The sequence below is a fragment of the Myiozetetes cayanensis genome, unplaced genomic scaffold (assembly GCF_022539395.1).
Source record: "Myiozetetes cayanensis isolate MyiCay16 unplaced genomic scaffold, myiCay2020 scf30, whole genome shotgun sequence".
NCBI classification, from domain to species: Eukaryota; Metazoa; Chordata; class Aves; order Passeriformes; family Tyrannidae; genus Myiozetetes; species Myiozetetes cayanensis.
The window spans coordinates 6,178,907-6,198,111 of record NW_026087522.1 but is presented as its reverse complement, the minus strand read 5'-3'; the positions used below and the strand labels follow the sequence as shown (position 1 = coordinate 6,198,111).

Sequence of the window (19,205 nt, the reverse complement as noted above, 5' to 3'; positions counted from 1 at the left end):
AGAGTTCAGCTGGGGCAGTGATGGCTGCATGTGGCCATACACACCTCTCTGTGGTGTTAATTGACTGTGTCTTGGTTTGGTGGTGATCTTCTTTTTCCAAAAAACAGACAAACGTACTTCTTCACTTCTGTAAAGGTGAGTTTCCACCTTAACTGTAAATTCTTAGGAAAAGCCTCTGCAGTTTGGTTTCATCACATTCAAAATATAGCCCCAGCCCTGGATTCAGATTGTAGTAAATTGAAATGTCCACACATAACTTTCTGTCCTCTTGCCTGGAAAAACATTCCTTATGTTTCTGGAGACAGCAGTACTCCATCAGAGGGGGCTGTAGTTAAGAAAACAGCACAGGTGGACTTTGGGCTTTACATTTACAAAGAGAAAAATACTATTTGTGTGTCAGGCACTTCCTGCCTCAGTGGATTTGGTTTTGCTCCTCACGAGAAGCACCTCCTGCTCTTTCACTGCTGCTCTCTGGATTTGGCCAGTCATGAAACTGTGAAGTGCAAAAGTGAGTAAACTTTGATTTGTGCCTCTTGGTGGTTGAAAGAGGAACAATGGGGTTGTGTCTCACCCTGTCTGCATGACAGGACTTGCTCACTCAACCACTGATCAGCTGTTGGTGCAGTATTTCAGGCTGGCTCTAGTGGATTCCAAGGTGAAAAATCAGATAGGTGGATTTATCTGAGAACCTCACAGACTGTGTCTTTCTATTTATCTCTTATGTTGCTTTGGCCTGGCTGATGCAGCTGTGGGAGTGACAGAGCCCGCAGTGTTGCTCACACAGGCAGGAGATGGATAGGGCAAAGAGGATGGAACCACTGGAAATCCTTCAGGTAATGCAAAATATCTCAGCTTTGAGACTCTGTCTCTTCTCTCTGCACAGATCTGTGTTGTCCCTGCTGGGATTGAGCCAGCCCAGCTTGGTCAGTGTTGGTTGGCAGCATGAAGAAGTCTGCTGTGCACCCTTCAACACTGAGGCTGACATAATGCATTTTTGCAAAGCTTATTTTTTTTGAGAAACCAATATAATGACTTTGCAGACATTAGAGGATTTCATAGCTACACCTGTATCTCTCCAGCAAGTAAGATCTTAACTCAGTGGTGCAGGCAACAGCTCACTGACAAGTTGGACAGAATAATGATTTCCTGGATGAAGAAATCTCCCTTTAGATGTCTCCCCTGACTTTATATTCTTACACGGGTGACACCATGTATGCCCAGGTTCCTTATTTACATTTTATTTTAAACAACTTTTATCCTCTTGTCATCAAGGTATTGTAATTTCTGCTCTGTAGCAGTAGCTGGTTTTTTTTTTTTATTTGCAATCCAAACTGATCTTTTTACTATATAACCACTTGAAAAAGAGATGTCCTGCTCACATAAGGAATGCCTCAAGAGAAGGGCAGTCCTGCATAATTTCCTCTCCTCTCACAGAAAGCCTTCATATTGGAGAACTGGGGAATATTACTTTCTGGCCCTGCACACTCTCCTGGGTAGAAAGGTCCTGAAACACAATTTATTGTAAAACACACAGTGGTTACAGAGCTAGCACAGTCAATGATATTCCTTTTATTACCACTCAGATGAGAACACAAAATGACATTGGAAAGCAGTGAACTCACCAGAAGGGCAGAGAAAGCCATTAAATTCAACACGCATCATATTTCATAATCAGAATCCTGCAGTCAGAGCTGACACCACTGAATGAGTTTGTTGCAGTCATGATAATATAAAACCCGCTGCATCTGCTTCCCTTGGCACTTTTCTTTGTAGCCCCTTGCAGTGTATGGGCTATTAATCATCAGTAGCCAGGGACACTGCAGACCAATGCACTTTGTATTGCATAAATTGAAAATGCATCACTATTAGAGAGAAAACTGCCTTCCGTACATCTCTATTTAGATAGGCAGTTTCCTGAAGGGCTGCCATGCTATTATGGCTAACCACTTAATTGGAGTTCTTTCCACAGCCTGGTAATTGGGGCTGGGGGGAGGATAATGCAATCATTTTTGTAGCAGATATGAAGCAAGGCAGGGAGAGTATTCCTGTCCTTACCTGGGAGCCCTGACTGGGCTCCAGCTGGAAGTGAAAAAATGTAGTCAGATATACTGTATCATTTAACCTCACTAAATTAACTTCACAAACGAGAGGGCTGCGTGTGCCTGTGAGGGGGAGAGGGATGCTGGTCATGAATTTCCAGCAGCTGTGAGGAGGCATCACCAGAGGAGGGGTGTTGCCGTTCCTTCCATCAGCTCTGTTCACAGAAGAGTAGGGCAAGATGAGGTTTGGGAGGATAAAAAAGTTATAGTGGCAAGCTGAGAAAAGGCAGTTGCAAATTCAGCCCTCAAAAAGTGCTATTTTTACAGAGAACCCATTTTATTCTACAGTCATTTGTTCAAGTTTTATATACGCAAAGAGGAAAGATGAGTATCTAATGAAAATGGGACATCTGAAGTAATTTTTCAATGAACAGCTGCTTCTAACTGCATGTGTACATTGCTTCATGGTTGGAGCATTTTCTCTCAAATGGCTGTGGTCAGTGTTTGGAACTTCACTGGTCTTTGGTTATAGCTGCCCACACTTAATTCTCATTACATCTACCATACTCTGTGGGTCTTGTTTCTCAGTGTAGGCAGTCAGTGGTGTTTCAGCAAGACATGAGTTTGAGCTGAAATTATGTGAGCCTGTGTTGAATCCCACATATTCTAACACTTGCTAGTCGAACACAGATGTATCAGATAAAGTGCTCTGGCCAGATCCAGATCAGAACTGAATTTAGATTGAGACACGAAGTTCTGAACTGTGATCCTCAGCCTCTCCCAGCTGCTCCCTCATGTGGGTGTGTTTACATTTCAGCTACATTTCTTCACTTGACTTCTTTGGAGAAAGTTCTCTAGAGTTTTTTAACATTTCTGTCTTGATTGATCCAAACAGCTCAGAGTACTGTGCCAAAGAAATGGGAACTGGGGAGATGTTTCCTCAGCATGTCTGTCAGTGAGGTTTTCTGGGCAGAGCTGGAGGATGTGGAGAGCCAAGGTTATTAGATAAAAAGGTAGCAGTATATTAAGTAAAGGATGGAGAGGAAAGGGTCAGGCTCTAGCCCACCCCCCCAGGCTTTGGTTTGACTGCATGTGAACAGTAAATGCTGGAATGGCGCCCACTAGAATTAAGCAGGGCTCACTGATTTACCTGGTTGGCACTGACACGCTTTTCCATAAGGCAGAAATTCCCAAGCCCTGACAAAGAAGTGACAGAGATCTGAGAGGCCCCTTCACACAGAAGAGAAAAGGGGGCATGGTAAAGTCATTCTCAGAATTGCACACAGTAAGTGTCATCTTCTTTTAAATCCTACCAGTTTGTGTCTTTTGATGCTGGGATTTAATCCTGTTACGGGTTAAGCTGATCTAAATCCAGGCTGCTGTTGTCCTGCCCTGCTCTCCCCACCTGCTCCTGGGGCTCTGGTGCTCCTCTGCGTGGCTGCAGCCAAACCAGCTTTTGGTAACACTCAGTCTCAGCTGGATCAGGTCTCAGAACTGGCTCAGAGTGTATTTGTGTGTGTGATGGTGCTGCCCAAAAGGGAACCAGTAAATCATATTCGATTTTAAACTCTGCTCACTAGGTCAGCAGCAGGCAATGGGGACAGAGATGCCACTTAGCACAGGAGATACGAAGGAGAACAGTGGCCTTATGAGGGATGAGGGTTTACTCCTATGGAGAGGACATGAAGGATTGAACTTCAAAGAAATCTGAAATTAGATCTGCTCAGTTAAAAGAGGAACCACTCTGAAGTTGTCTAGTTGCCTTCACCTTGCAGTTTAATGAAAACTTAATTTCATTCTAGGTAAACTGTTGGTGAGTTATAACCAGGGATAATTGTTGGTTATGGGGTAAGGCACTCAGCTCATTGATCATGAAGAACATGGAATCACAGAACATTCTGAGCTGCAAGGGACCCACAAGGATCACTCAGTCCAACCCCTGGCCCTGCACAGACACTCCAACAATCCTACCCTGGCCCTGAGAGCGTTGCCCAAACCCTCCTGGAGCTCTGGCAGCCTTGGGGCTGTGCCCACTGCCCTGGGGAGCCTGTTCAGTGCCAACCACCCTCTGGGGGAAGAACCTTCTCCTGATCTTTAACTGGATGTAACAAGGAATATGTGTTATTTTAAGTATTTGGGTGGCTTTCTGTGATGTGCACAGGGAAGGAGGAAAACTCCATTCCCCTGAGTTGAGGCACAGGGCAGGCAGGGTAAGCAGTGTGACTGGGACTGATGTCTGTGTCTAATACACAAACTGTAATGCTACCTGTAAAAAAAATGAGCAGAAATGCAGTTAGGTAGATTTTGTATGCTCTCTGCTGTCTGTCACCAAGAACTGAAGTCTTGAGGGCTACCAGATCTGATTTTATGAGGTAAGTAGCTATAATAACCACATTCAGGTTATGAAAAAGTCCCTTTGAAAAACAAGCAATGCTGCCTGCTCAGACTATTGCTCCTGCTCACTATTGGTTTCTACAAAGTTGCCTATTCAAAAATAAAGGAAGCTTTACTATTAAAAACTCAGGCAATCAAAATCCCCAAATCCACACACTCATATTTAATGCTACCAGAGCTTAAATTCTAGCTTTGAACACAGGTTGTTTTGCACAAAGAAAAAAAATTACATCAAGGCATGGAATATCTTGTTCAAAAAAATTAACTAAGTAGAAGCTTCCTAAGTTATTTAACAGACAATAAACAGTAAACAAAACTGATGAGCTCATACAAAACACCCTCAGCTTGCTGACATTTTGATCCTGTGGTAACACATGTGGGTTCTGTGTTTTGAGGCTTTAATTTTAATGGCACAGTATCCTCTCCTTTGTTAGAGCAGTGTTGCAGGTGCCAGAAATGACCCAAAGCCCTGTCAAAAGCTGGGCTGGTTTCTCCTGTAAATTACAGTAGCTGTATGCTAATGTCCTAACATTTACTGTGAAATTGTTACTAATATAAAATAAAATATCCTAAAATATCCCTGACCAGTAAGCATGGCTTTGAAAACAAGATCTCCTTATATTTGTTAATGTTATCAATATGATGAGGGGTTAAAACAGGAAACCTCTTCAAATAGTCAGTTCAGCTGACCAGAAAAAATACAAAAAAATCCTGTGTTGTGGAAACAGATTTCTTTTCTGTAGCTTCCTTTCTTTAGATGAATTTCTCTTAGCAATGGCTTTTATTAATGCTTGGATTTCACTTGGGGTGTCACAACCTCTGGTTGACTCTGCTGATAGGCCTTTGTCAATATTATTTTATTTTTAAAATGGTTTTGACTTATTGCCCTTGGTAAACGTAAAGTAATATTTAATATCAATTTAAGCTCCACCTTCAGTTGTAAGAGTTAATGAGAGAACAAATACAAGTCAAAGTGAAATGCTTCTGAAACATAGGAAGTTTTCATTCTTAAGGTATATAATTACTTTTCTCTTTCAGTATTGGAATCACACACCCTGTTGTAAGACTTTTCAACAGGTAGAATAAATTACTGCAGCAAAGCCAGGTTTTACATTTATTTGGTCCTTGGGGGGATGCTGGAATTAAGACTAGAAGTAAATGAGGCCTCACTGATTTAGTATTGAGTGCCTCAAATGTGTTAACCAGTTAGTGTGTGATTTATGTGTTTCTTTCCTCACACACACCATCCACAAAGGAAAATGTAATCAGGATTTGAAGTTATGTTGTAATCATCACTTTGATTCTACTGATTTGTTTCGATTTCTTATTGTATGTGAAAGAAAAGTCAAGCAAGGCAAATTACAACGAAATATTTCAATTAAAGCTGTATTTACCCCATAATGCAATGCTATGTGTCTCTTACCTCATACGATTAAAAACATTCCCTAATGTGATTGCAGTAACTGCTCTCTACCAAGAGCTGATGCTGCCCTGACAGCCAATGGGCAGAACTTCTGGACTGATAGTTTGGGACCACAGAAAAATGAACTGACTAGTCAGACAGTGGGTCAGTGCCAGAGTCAGGAATAGAAATCACCTTCCCTTGCTCATTTCAAATGCTAAAAATCTTGACTCATGTCCCTCTGCATGGTATTTCTCTAGGATGAAATCTTCCGGCAGCGTCCTTCAAGATGAGCCACATGGGAGGATGTACCTGCTGTTGGTGCTGCAGAGACGAGGGTGGGCAGCACAGCACACCACCAGCTTGCTTAAGATCACTCAGCAAACTTTCTTTTCTTTGCTTTTCTAGCTTATATTGTATTCATTTGCCTTTTTCTTTCTTGAATGTGCAGAATAACAGGAAATTGGTTCATTTGCCTTGGAGCACAGCAATGGAAGAGCCTCAGCCTCATCCCTGTCAAGAGGCAGCGCATGGAGGAAGAGGCCAGTGGGGTCAGACTGACTGTCTGTGCCAGCCACGGCTGCCCTGTGGGACAGGAAGGAAGGTAAGAGCTGTGCCTCCAAGGTGCAACTGCTTTCCACTGTGCTGAGAACATCACAGTTTGTATAACACCACTCATCTGCCCAAGGCTGTGTTAGGGAGACGTGCAGTGTGCTTGTGTCCACGGTGAAACCACTCATGGATCTGACTTTGCTCCCTGTGTTGGACTACACTGAATTCAGAGTGTCACTGTCCTCTTACAGAGGGGGAGCTCAGCCCAAGCCTGCTCTGCTCAGCAGGGAGGGAGAGCAGCAGGAGCAGTGTAGGGCAGTGCTCTGTGGGAGCTGGCACAAGCCTGGTACGTTACACACTCAAGGGTGACACTGTGGATTGCACACTGAAATCATCCCACTGATCTGCCTGGGAACAGATGGTGTTCTCAGAATCCTTCCTTCTAGCAGCACTTAGCCTGCTGATTTAGTGCTGTTCCCCAGCTCCAAGGGACACAAAGTGATTCCCTTGCAGTTGTGCATCGCACTGGCTCCCTGAAGGCAGCTGGGAATGACAACTAGCTTGATGTGGCAATAGCCTGGCATTTTCACTATAGGGAAAACACAGCTCTAAAATCACCTAGTCATTTTTGTGAAACAGCATGTTCAGGATTAATTACTCCTGGAAGCTGTTGCAGCTGAAAGTGGAGCTATTTAAAGACTTACAGGTGCAGTGAGTCAGGGTCATCCATGAAAATGATTGCCTGTTGACAAGAAATTTAACAGTTTGGTTTAGTTGTTAGGAAAGCAAGCACAATTGGATATGTTGAAATCTTGATGGTTCTTTTCCTTACTATTTGATACAGCTAGTAAAAAAACCCCAAATGATGAAAATCCCTCACCACAAGCTTTAATTATTTTAGGAAGTCAGCAGAAATGTCTTGAGACTTAACATTTGGAAAAAAGCTTCAGTTGATCAAACCCAAATTCATCCCTCTGTGTATGCACAAATGCTTGATTTGCATTCATTTAATATTTTCAACTGGCTGTATTTGGAAAACTCAGTATCACAAGCTTCCTTGCTGGCAAAGGATCTCCTCAGAACAGGAGGAGGACAGGGAATCAGAGGAAGCACTGCAGTGATGTGAAATGACAGCGATGGTACAGCGAGTTAAGGAAGATGTCTCCAGTGGAAGAGCAGGAGGCAAAGTCTTCCTCATGTCCCTGCTTTGCTGTAGGACAGTTTTCCATACTGGAAGCACATGGGTTCACTTCCAAAGTGCCTTCTGGAGCGAGCCCCAGCTAGTCCTAGAGGAAAACATCAACCTGTTCTAAGGGGAGTTTGTTATAAGCTCTACCCAGAAACTATGGATGTATCCAACACTACCCTGGTTCTTCCAGCCAGGAGAGTTCTTTGCTGCCACAGCAGGGAGTTGCTCACTGTTTAATGTCATCCTGTGCTGTCCTGAGTGTGCTCCCTGTTCATGCTGTGAACACACTATGCTGGCAGTCACCGCTGTTTGGAAACAAAAGAAGGAGAAGGAAGTTTCGGGGCTTTAAGGGCCTTAGAGAGCACAAAGGCCCAGGACTGTGCAGTGTGGCTGTGGGCAGCCTTTGCCAACTGGTGCTACTGCTGGGCCATCCCCCTGTGAGGCCATCCCTGCCCCTGGGGCAGCTCTGAGGACAGGACACACATCCTCAGGGTACACAGGAGCTGATTTAAATTGTCAAACACACCTCCCCTGACCTGGAGATCCAAGCTGCCTGTTCTTCTAATAAGAAGGGAGTTCTTTAAAAGAGCCCCCAAGTGCTTAAAAGTGCTTTAAAAGAGTTTTTATAACTTCAAAAGACTTGCATGTTCTGACATATGGAGAAAGTCACACCATTTTTCTGGGTTCCTATAATTACAATAATTGGTATCTTTTTTATTTTACTTTTTGTTCAAGTCATCTTTGAGATTACTGCTTCATCCAGTCATTTGTCACAGCCAGCTCTGTACTGAGGCACAAGTAGCCTGCTCTTCAGCACTAAGGAAAACTTTATTTGAAAATCATATTTAACAAAAGAAAAGTAGCCTTCAGCTGAAAATGGAAATACTTGTCAAATTACTCCATTGAAAGTTTTCCATGGTATGTCAATCAGTAACTTCTCATTATTTAAGCAATTCCCTAGAAGGTAAGAGATTTTAAAGTTGTACAGTGTCAGCACTGCCTATAGAATCAGTAGTTAGTTGAACAGCTTTTGTATAAAACAAAAACCCCCACTACCCACTGATGGGATCTGCAGTCATTAGAGCTGGATGAAAATTTGTTAGCAAAGTTTGGTACCTCTATCTATTTGAAATCAAGAAGAACTTTCAAAAGATTTCCATAAAGGCCAAAAACACAAAAGAAATTATCTGGAAACATTTTCAGGACTTTAAATATGAAGCACTTTGTCACAAGGCAGGAGATTCAGTTCATGTTGGTGGAATGTTAAAATGCATGTTTAAAAATGCTTCCTAAGTACACGAGGGATTCTTTCATAGATTTACCTATCAGGACACCTCACTGCAGAATGTAGACTTGCACTTTTTAGTGTCATTCAAAACCAGAAATTTATTCAAAATGTATATACATATACATGTGGAGCCTGTTGCCAGAAATAAACAGTTCAGAGAGGAGAGTGCAAAGGGCTGTGTTCCTCTATTCCACCCTTTGCTGGTGCTAAGAGTTCTAGGATGTATTTCTTAGAGGCTCCTGAGACAAGTTGTGAGCTCTGGAGATTTTATGCAATTATTTTGGGTTCAACAGTGCAGAAGTATCAATTACCACACAGAGTCATCCATCAGCTGCAAGGAAAATGTTGGCCATTGTTTAACACTTGATTTTTTTTTTCCCCGTGCAGTTACTGAATGCTTTCTTTGGCAAAGCTGAAAGGCAGCCCCTTCAGAAATAGCTACCCTGAGTGTTGGAGGTTTATGTCTCTAACAAGATAGTGAAATAGATTCTATTGTCTCTCTCACTGTAGAACTATGAAAATAGAGATACAATTTTCTATTTCTAAATCTTGAGCTCACCGCTTGTGTTTTTAGTTTGTATGGGGCCAAAGTCTGGTCACACTGAAGTCTGAAGGTTGAATAGTTATTTATAAAAATAAAAATAACAATTAAGATGGAAAGGCAGAAGTTAGGATCCTGAAATTCTGTGATTTATGGGCTGGGAAGGCACAGAAACAGACCCTGAGTGCTCTTTATTAGGTAATAACAACTCCCTGGAGTTGTGTGATTTTTTCCCTCCTATTAACCATGTTATCTGACTTAATCTGAAAAGGTCTATTTCAGTCAGTAGTAACCTGAAAGCAAATTCAATGTAAAAAGTGTTTTCTACCAACTAATACAGATTCCTACTGTACTAGTACTACTGCTACTACGTATTTTAGGCTAAAAGCATTAATGCAGCCACTGAACGAACTTTGTACAAACACCAGCCCTTTGTTTCTATTCTATAATTTTTGCTTCCATTATGGAAAGCATTAGGGAAAGAACATTTAATACTAAAAATATAGTGACTCCTTTGAGCTGGTGTGGGATTGGCAGTGGGAATGAGGTACCATTTCACTTGAAATTCGCGTTGTGACTGAGTTCAGTCCCTTCTTTGAGCCATACCAGTCATCCTCAGCCCCCAAGATAACAATATTGAGTGTTATTTGTAAATTTTATCAAGCTGTGGTTTTGCAAATAAAACTGCAGTTCCATATACTGGTTTGGGTTAGATTTATAATGTAAAAGAAATTGCCACTTGCAGTGGGTTTCTCTTGTAGAAATTCCAGACGTGGCTCTCCTAAAGCACGAAATGCCCCCCTTCATTCCGACACAGAACATGTGTTTGCAAAGCAAAACCAGAATTATAACAGCAGTTTTTACTGCCCCAGCTTGTAGTATCACTGCAGAGAATAAAACAAGGTTCATGTTAAACAGGCAGAGAGGGAGGAAAAGGTCAAGATTTTCCACAAAACAACTTTGCATGAGGTAACCCCCACAAAACAGAACAAAGCATGTGGGGCATAATCAGAGATCAGTGTTTTCTGTTAACTGTTGGTAGCAGTTCCAGGTACCACAGTTGTGCTCATTAGAGAGAAACCCCAGCAGAGCACGACAGAGTGTTTGGAATTCCTCCTGCTGCTGTTTGCACTGGCTTTTGTCGGGGGGCTTTGTCAGCTATAGCTCTGCTGGGTTTTCCTCCAGCTCTTTAAAGATCCCTCTTCAAAGTTACATGGTTCTTAAAGTCCTAGTAAAACAAAGACCTCATATCACAGTTTAGTATTTCAATTAAACTACAGAGTAATAATTTGCATTAATTGTAGCTTATTAATTTCAAATGACAACATCTTGTTTTGTTGTACTTAAAGATTTTATTAGTAACAGACACTTTTAGTTAGTGTTTGTTGCCCCAAGAGCTCTAGAGGAACTGATTTTCTGTCAGAAAAGATTGGAATCAATTGCATTCCTCCCTTCCAGATAATGCTAAAACATTTATTTAAAGGTTTATATGCTCACCCTGCCTTATCTGTATTCCAAGTCACTTGTCCAATGAAATAAAATTCATTCATGCCTTCCTTCACTGTGTTATTGACAAAGTGTAAGCTTTATGTGGCTGGAAGCCAGAATTCTGTCTTTTGGGAATACCTCTCTCTAAACTTGTCTGAAAGAATTATTTTATTGCATTTTTCATGCCAGTTCAAGTGTGTTTGAATGGTAAATCCTAGAAGCTGGGCTGTCTGTGACCATATCAGCCTTTTGAATTAACAGCATGCACAGCATGATACAAGTATGAGAGTGTAAGGAAGGAGTATGTGTGCTACACAATTTTTTTAATTAAGGATTTTTTTTTCATATATTAAACTGCAAGTCACTACTTGATTCTACAAATCAGAAACTAGGTCAAGGCAGTTTTCTAAATGCCTGGCATTATGCTGATAGGAAGTTTGCCATAACTTTATGTTCTTCAGCCCATTCTCTATGCAAGAGCAGTATTTGGAAAACAAATGCTGAAAATTTGTACTGTGTTTAATTTGGGGAAAGGAGCACCTGCAGCTGCTGTGTCCAGCCAGTGCTGCAGGAGCCACAACCAGCTGACTGTTGGGGACAGAATACAGAAAAGCTGCTGTGACTCAGGTGGTTTCTTTCATACAAAAGGTAGAGTAGGTCATTGCTGAATTAAATACTGAACAAACCAGAGCAACCTGGCCTGGCAGCTGCAATGCTGCTGGAGGAGTCCAGAAGTGAGAGATGTACATGACCCAATTGTCATTTCTCTTCCCTTCTGTGTTAGGATAGAGCTCTTGCAAAGCCAAAAAGAGGGAGAGGTAAAAGTAGAATTTAACAGTGCTGTGCTGATTTGAGACTAGAACATGGGAGAAGGAAACAATAAGGTTACCCTTTCCTTGTGTCACTCAGCAGATTCGGAGAGCTGACCCTGGAGAGAACAACGTGCAGAGAGGCACCAGGGTATTACAGCACTTCATTCCACTGTCTCCACCACAGACTAATTAAAAACGCTCTGATCCTCCAAACTCCTTCCTCTCTATTTTCATTTCCTCTCCAAGCAGGAATTCAGTTTAAATTTGGCATCCTTTGGGGACTCTGCAATGAATAAGACTATTTGAGTTGTTCTAGAGCTTTTTTAAGCTTTCCTCAGGGAAACTATCCAGCATTTTGACACACCCATGAACTGAAAACTAAAAGCTGAATATATCTGACTTTTTAAGTTCTCACAACTAAGGGCAGAGAGGAGGCCTGGGTAGAGGAATTCAAACGAATCCCATTTCTCATTCTGAAGGTGCTGTAGCTCTAGTGATGCTCATGAGGTGAGCCACCTTGGGGGAGCCCAGTTATTGGAGGGGGTCCCCCCAGAGGCCCCCCCAGCCCAGGGTTCCCCTGCAGCCTCGTGCAGAGGGACAGGGCTCGGTGCTGCACAGTGGGGGCTCTCAGGTGTGCAGGTGAGGTCAGGAAAAGAGGTTTGTTTTCTGTATGCTTTACCTTTTTTTGGCCAGCCTCAAGTGGTCAAGCATTTGGACTAGAAGATCACTGTAGGTCCCTTCCAGATGGAATTATACTGTTCTATTCTAATTTCCCTTTGTACAGTAGTGCTGTTTTGGGAGTACAGGATATTTTCTAGAATTGTCAGTTATGCACACATCAGTCTAACACAAACTCATATAAGTACTTTAAGAAGAGGAAATTTGGCTTTGAGTAAGCAGCCTTCAATTTGGCAGTTTGGGCCTGAAGATAAATGTTCACATCTATGATAAACCTTTCTTATTGGGCTAGTACTGTTAATGAAGATATTAATTAGGCTGCAGTGTCTAACCTTCAGCTTTTGTGTGTCCGTGGCTTATCTGCCTGTGGCCAGTTGTGTCTGAACTGCTCTCCAAGCCTGTGGCCACTGACTGGATGCTCCTGTAGCCAGCAGGAAAACCTTCCATTTCAGGGCAACAACATTCTTCCTTTGCCAGAGAATATGAATAGCACTGCAGGCTTTCCAGATAATCCTGAAAGCAACCCCAGAAGAAATACCTGTGGATTTTGTGCTGATTCACTTCTGAGGTCATAAAGGAAGTTGAGGTTGTGACCACCTTTACTTTCTCTGTTACCAGATGAAATGATAACAAATGGGTCACAAAGTTGGGTAGGCCTATATGCTAAGCAATGCTGCGCAGCAGTCACCTTCCAGATGCTGGTTCAGGCAAGGAAGCTTTCCAACTGTTGTAGTAGTTACAGGTTAGTCAATCTACGACAGTTCTGAGTCATTCTAGGCTTAAACACAGGCCACGCTCTGAAACAAAAGCTACAGCACAGAATAAAGCCTTCTATTTCTTTAATGCTGTGTCAAATGCAAGCAAGTGCTGTAACACAGAGAGCAGACCTCAAGTAGGCATTTGAGTATACTTTATCTTGTTTTCCTCCTTTCAGATAAAGACCCTATTTTTAGAAATGCTTTTACTTAGTCATAGAAGTTATCTGAGAGCTCGGGAAATCGATCCCAACTCTAACACTCAAGGTTCCTAATTTTGAGTTTGCCTTTGAAAGGTATGTGCTCTCCTCTCTTGGCCAGACCATTTTTATAACATAGCCCCATGAGAATTCATCACCTTGAAACACAAGCTGGGGAAGTCAGCCACTTCCAGTGCCTTTCACTGGGAATTTTTCCAGGAAAGCTTTCCAGGCTTCATAAAGACAAATGTGAAATCAAGGCTCATCAGGCCCCATTGGAAACAACCCTCATGCTCAACCACGTGCAAACCCACCAACCCCAAACAGGATTAACTCTTGTCCATGTATCGTTTTCGTAAGTTCTCATATTGGACAGTTCCTCCATTCCTCCTGGAGCTCACAGGGAGCTGTAGCATAAATACTTGGCTATGAATTGGCCTCTGTCTCAATAAGAAATCTTTTCCTTTGGTATCTGTAAACTACCTAATGTGACCCTGGTCTGTCACTGGACACCCTTGGCTCAGCCCTAACCCAAGTGATTAACATTAGTAGCCATAAAATACATTTCTCATACTGTGGTGGAAATGAAACATTTCACACCATCCCTGTCCTTGGAGACACCTGAGAGCACACAGTGCTTCTCAAGCACTCTGGCTTGTCAGGGTTAGTCAGTAATATTGGAAGGGCTCTCCCTGCTCCTGCCCTGTGTGCAGCATCCCCCAGATTAAGAGTTGTGTTCCCTCCTGCTTGCCCAAAGGCAGTTGCTGGCTCAGCCCTCGTGATCTGTCTACAGCAGGAAATGTAATCTCAGAGGGAGAATAGGAGCTCATGAACTCATTCACAAGCCAGACATGCTCCAGGAGCTGGTTTTCCAGTGACCTGGTTTGCCCTCTGTTGTTACACATATGTCCCAGTGGCACTATCTCACAGGCAAAAAAAAGATTCAGATATGACTAATTGAAGACAAAATGCTGCTTTCAGCTGCCAATTGGCAGCCTTCACCCTTGTGGTGGGGAGGTGATTTAAAGAGGTAGAAAGCAAATATTTGGATTCTGAAAACACTCTTACTTCACCTCTTTTGTGTGTTTATGTTTAAATAAACTACCAGCTGAATGGCTGATTAATTCCGGAGAAATGGATACATAGATTGTAAAAAGGTCATTTTGTGTTCAAGCCAACTTGCTAATGCAAAGCTGATACTCTCCTGATGGGCTAAAGTCATTTCCTATGATTATGAAAAAAGTCAAACACCTTCATGTGGAGTGACCTCTTGGTAGTGGTTCTTTTAGGGAGGAAAAAGAAAGATGAACTCTTGTGAATTCTGAAATATAATGGTATTATTTATATGACAATTTTCATCATGTCTAAGAATAAGCAGACAACGGAGAGAGAAAAAAATTTAAAAAAAATCCAAAATCTATCAAATAGGAGCAAACATGCCCTGAATCAGAAGTTTCCTGTCCATACTCACATGGGGGGAGCACCGATACAGTCCCTGCTTCATCCTGGACTTCTGAGCTGTGCACAGTAAGTCATGGGTGCTCTGAACTCTCCAAATGCCAGGCTGTGTTCAGAGATTGAGGCTGATTGCTTGGCCTTCAAACCAATTCCTTCACCCTTGCACCAGGCCAGAAGGAGTCCCACACATTCCCCAGGCTTTACAGACAGGGCTGAATTTCTGTGGTCTCAGGACCTTCTTCAAAACAAGTTGTCTTCCACCAGCCCCAGCTTTTAGGGTTTCTTAATGTAGTTCACAGGCTGATTTTCAGATATGCTTATTACAGAAAATGTTCACTGAGAAATGAACACTGAGATGGTTTGAATTCTGCATTATGTGAGGGGAAACTTCACTTATGCAAATGTGCCTCATTCTTGTATGTAAAGCAGAGTATGGAGCGTGGTAGAACAGCCCTTCCCATTTCAGTAGTCTCAGACATGATGACGAGAGACACACCTGAAGCACTGGAAATGGTGAAACTAAAGACCCCCCAGACATGATCTTTGGCACCCAGGAGGAAATCAGCTGCTCCTGCATTCCTACAGACTCCTGAGGCATCAGATGTGAGCAAAAATAGCTTTCACAGGAAAAGCAAAAGCCTCCCCAACTTATTTTTCTTAGCATTTCACAGACATACCTAACCTCTTAGCAGAGCTGACCCTCCATGCTTCAATCATTTTATGATTTTTAATGAGGTGATAATGTTTTTCTAATTTACAGACATTCAATTGCTTTCTTCTTGTAGTTCTTCCAGTGCTAACTTTAGTCTTGTTTTCTGATGATTTTCTTGTCCTTGTTTTTAGCTAGCAGAAAAAGAAAAAACTTGGGAAATCTCCTAAACTCAGACAAAATTTACTATTACAAGAGACTACAAGCTAAGGTTTTCAAAGTATTGACTTGTTAGCTCAGTTTCATGAAGGACAATTGATGTGGCAAGAGATAGTGGGACCAAGGAAAAAGAAAATTCCTCGGGTCACCTGGAACTCCTTGTCCCTGCTCCTGCCAAAAACTCTATGGAGTAAGTTCTTTTTAAGAAATACACAGCTCCTGACCTCAACTACTTAACAAGTACTTAACAAAAAAATGTCAGTTTTTGAGAACAAGTTATTCTGAAAACAGGCCTGCGTCCTGAATAGTGTGTCACATCTCATTGAATCTCATCAGTGTTGCTAATAGTGACTTCTTGTAACATACTAATTGGTAAATATGTAGTGCAGTTGATCTACATGAGAAAATTTCTATATTGAAGTTCTTTACTTTTTTTTCCTCCCAGTAAAAAACAACAAAAAAGTAAATTTTCCAAATTTTGAACAACCTTAGGAGGATTTCTGAACTGAAAAATAAGCAGTCTCCCAGCCTTAATCTTCCATAATATTGCCAAAAGAATAGGTGTCCAGAAACTAGACTGCCTATGTTGTTTCTACTTATTTTATGATGGACTCCTCTGATGTCTGATAAAGAATAAGATCTGAATTTGAAAGACCTGATGCTGTGAAAATGCTGAGCTAACCTTGTCTAGCAACCTTTGACACATAGAGAGGGCTGGTAATTGCCATTCCATTTCTAAATGTTGTAAATGACATAGCAAATTATTACTTGATAGGATCTACTTTTAGATATCACTGTAAAAGTTAGACAATTTCAGAGAATAAATCAATTTTCTTGCCCTGTATTTTTGGTTTACGCCCCATCCCCCCTACAAATGTCTAATTACCTTAGATAAAGGTGTGTGAACAGGAGCCTTCCCTTTATAATCCCAGCTTCTGTGCTCCTGTTTATACTGAAGTTAATAAGCTCAGCCTATTTACCATACTACTTAAAGTAATGCTTTAAATGCTCTATGCAACTTCATGGTTTTTTACCAGGAGTGAAAAAGGACATGGAATTAGAGAATGATCATCTTTGATGGGTCTGGGTTCAATAACAGAGACTTCTAACTTACCAGCCTACAAACAGAAGTGCCAGTAAACAGATTTGCAGAAATACTTGATTTGTTTTCCAAGAGCATTAATTTTCATTTTTATCCTGTTTATCCTTCTGTGTAATAATTCCTGAATTGGAGAGGAGGCTCATGCATTATCATTGAAAATGCCACAGAATTCAATTAAGGGCTGGCTGCAGCATCCCTTCTTGGGTTGTGAATGATTCCACTGAGACAACAGGATGACTTTTTCCATCACCAAGCGTGGTTGCTAATTTTAACAGAGTAGGCAGCCTTAAGCTTTGCAAGCCCTCATTAAACAATAAAGAAACATTAATAAAATGGCTCAAGGGGTAGTTTCATTCAGCCAGGAGTAAAGCTTTCTCTTGAACATTTTAGGGACCAAGGATATAAAACAATTCATAGCTCAGGTAATGTAATTCCACATCCCCCAGCCTCCAGCCTCTGGAAGCCCAAGTCACTCCTCCAGCCAGATCCACTGCCTGGCACTTGGTTGTGTGTGGGTCAAGTGTCACCATTCTACTGTCAGCACTTCAGCACTTCTTTACCTCGGAGCTGTACAGGCACCTGTCAGCTTGACAGAACAGCCTGTATATGGAGATGGGATGAAGTGTTGATTCTGGTCTTCTGACATCATCATTATTAGTATTATTATTTATATTTCAATTTAGTTTTCAAGGTGACCAAAAGTTTCCAAGACAAGCTTTAATGTTTAGAAAACCTGAGATATCTTTGAGCACACTGGAAGATGCCTCACTTTCCCCAATAAGTATTTAATCAGCTTTTTCAGACTTCTACCAGCATAGTACACAGTCATGTTTTTAATTCTTTACTTCATGACACGAGGGAGCGAGGCACGGATTGAATGTTCCATTTAAAAAAAGGCTTTGACACATTTTGTTGAAGCCAAGACAATTCTGTTGAAGTATTATCATGATTTACTTGAGGTAAATCAGCAAATAAATCATGTTGCCCCATAGGGCCACTCAGCTGAGCGTGTGTTTTATACACACAGAGCCCGACAGCAGCAGCAATTGGCACATTTCCTTCCAGTCACTGAGAGATTACACAGTAAGACAGAGATACTTAGAGAGCTCTTGCTGCTGGTGTCTGAGCCCCTAGGCTTTGTTCAGGCAGCTCCAATCTGAATGGATCACTTCCATACCAAAGGAAACAACAACAACAAAATCTCTGGAGTGCAGTGGAAGTGTTTTCCATTAATGGCAACATGAATGTTATTGCCGAGCTGTGTTATGCCCGATGATTGTATGCAGCAGAAGGTAATTTAGCTCACCAGAATTCTGCTTTGCTTCCCCCTCCAGGTTAAAAGCCTGATCAGATGCTGGCTCTACACGCAAAATCATTGAGGGACTGCAGCAACCCCTCTCAGAACACAGAGCTGCACCAGGAACAACCCCTCACCACTGGGGCAGTGACTGGTGGGGCTGTGGTCTCCCACTGCTCTCTCCAGACCTTACTTGGTGGGGGCAGGATTAATAAGCCCTTCTGCTTTGCTCTGAACTGCTGTCAATAGATCAATAAATCTAAATAATGAGGTGCATGCTGTTCCCTTCAGTTTGTGCTGCAGAGGACAAGCAAGGAACAGAATCAAAAGGAGAAGTAAGCACAGCTGGAGGCTGTTGTGCCCACCAAGGCACTGACTCCTGACGTGTGTGCAGGTATTTACCTCGTCCTGGTGTTGCACATCCTGCACTTGTGCCTGCCTGGTGTTGTAAGTGATGCTGTTTGATCACACCAATGTGTTCTTTGCACCAGTGACCCCACTACAGGGCTCAGCACTCACTCTGAGTGAAACAACCTCCTGAAAAGGGAGCTTGTATCCTGAGCTTGGAATAGCAGTTCCTCGAACTTTTCCCTGAATTTCCTCCTCTCCTGCTCCCCTAACGAAGGTGACAAGAGGCTTGGACCAGGACTGCTTTTCCCCATGATGGCCTCAGCGGGGAGCCCAGCCTACAAGGACCCTTGGCCAAAAGGAGCCTGATGGAAGATCCTGTGAAGGGGAATACTTCTCATGGCTGCCCCCAAAAAACCCCTACCTGCTCTGGTCTGAGACTGCCCATGTTAGATAGGGCTTGGTTCAAAAGCTACAAGATCTGCCTGATCACCGGCACTGGTAACAAACCTGAGAGCTGCCAGCAAAGGGTGAGGAGACAGACACTGAGGCTGATGCTATTTCTTGTGTTTTGGGCTGCACCTCAAACAAACTATTGCTTTGCTCATCTGCTGCAAACAGTTAACCCCCTAAAGGTGGGTTTCTGGAAGGAGAAACCTCAGAAAAAGGGCGAATGTCTACAGAAACATGCTGAGAGGTGAAATTCCTACTGTCTGTAGGAATGATTGGAGTTGTGTATGAGGAGTTTGATGCTTCATCTGAGCTTCTCTTTAACTGGCATGTGGTGAATATAT

General features: G+C 42.3%; 1 long non-coding RNA gene across 1 annotated transcript; it reads left to right on the top strand.

Annotated features, from left to right (window-relative positions):
* Positions 1 to 399: 399 nt before the first annotated feature.
* Positions 400 to 18,356, top strand: LOC126645523 (uncharacterized). The gene is made up of 3 exons (XR_007630133.1): positions 400 to 508; positions 6,287 to 6,439; positions 18,101 to 18,356. It is a non-coding gene; the product is annotated as an uncharacterized LOC126645523 (long non-coding RNA).
* The last annotated feature ends 849 nt before the right edge of the window (positions 18,357 to 19,205 follow it).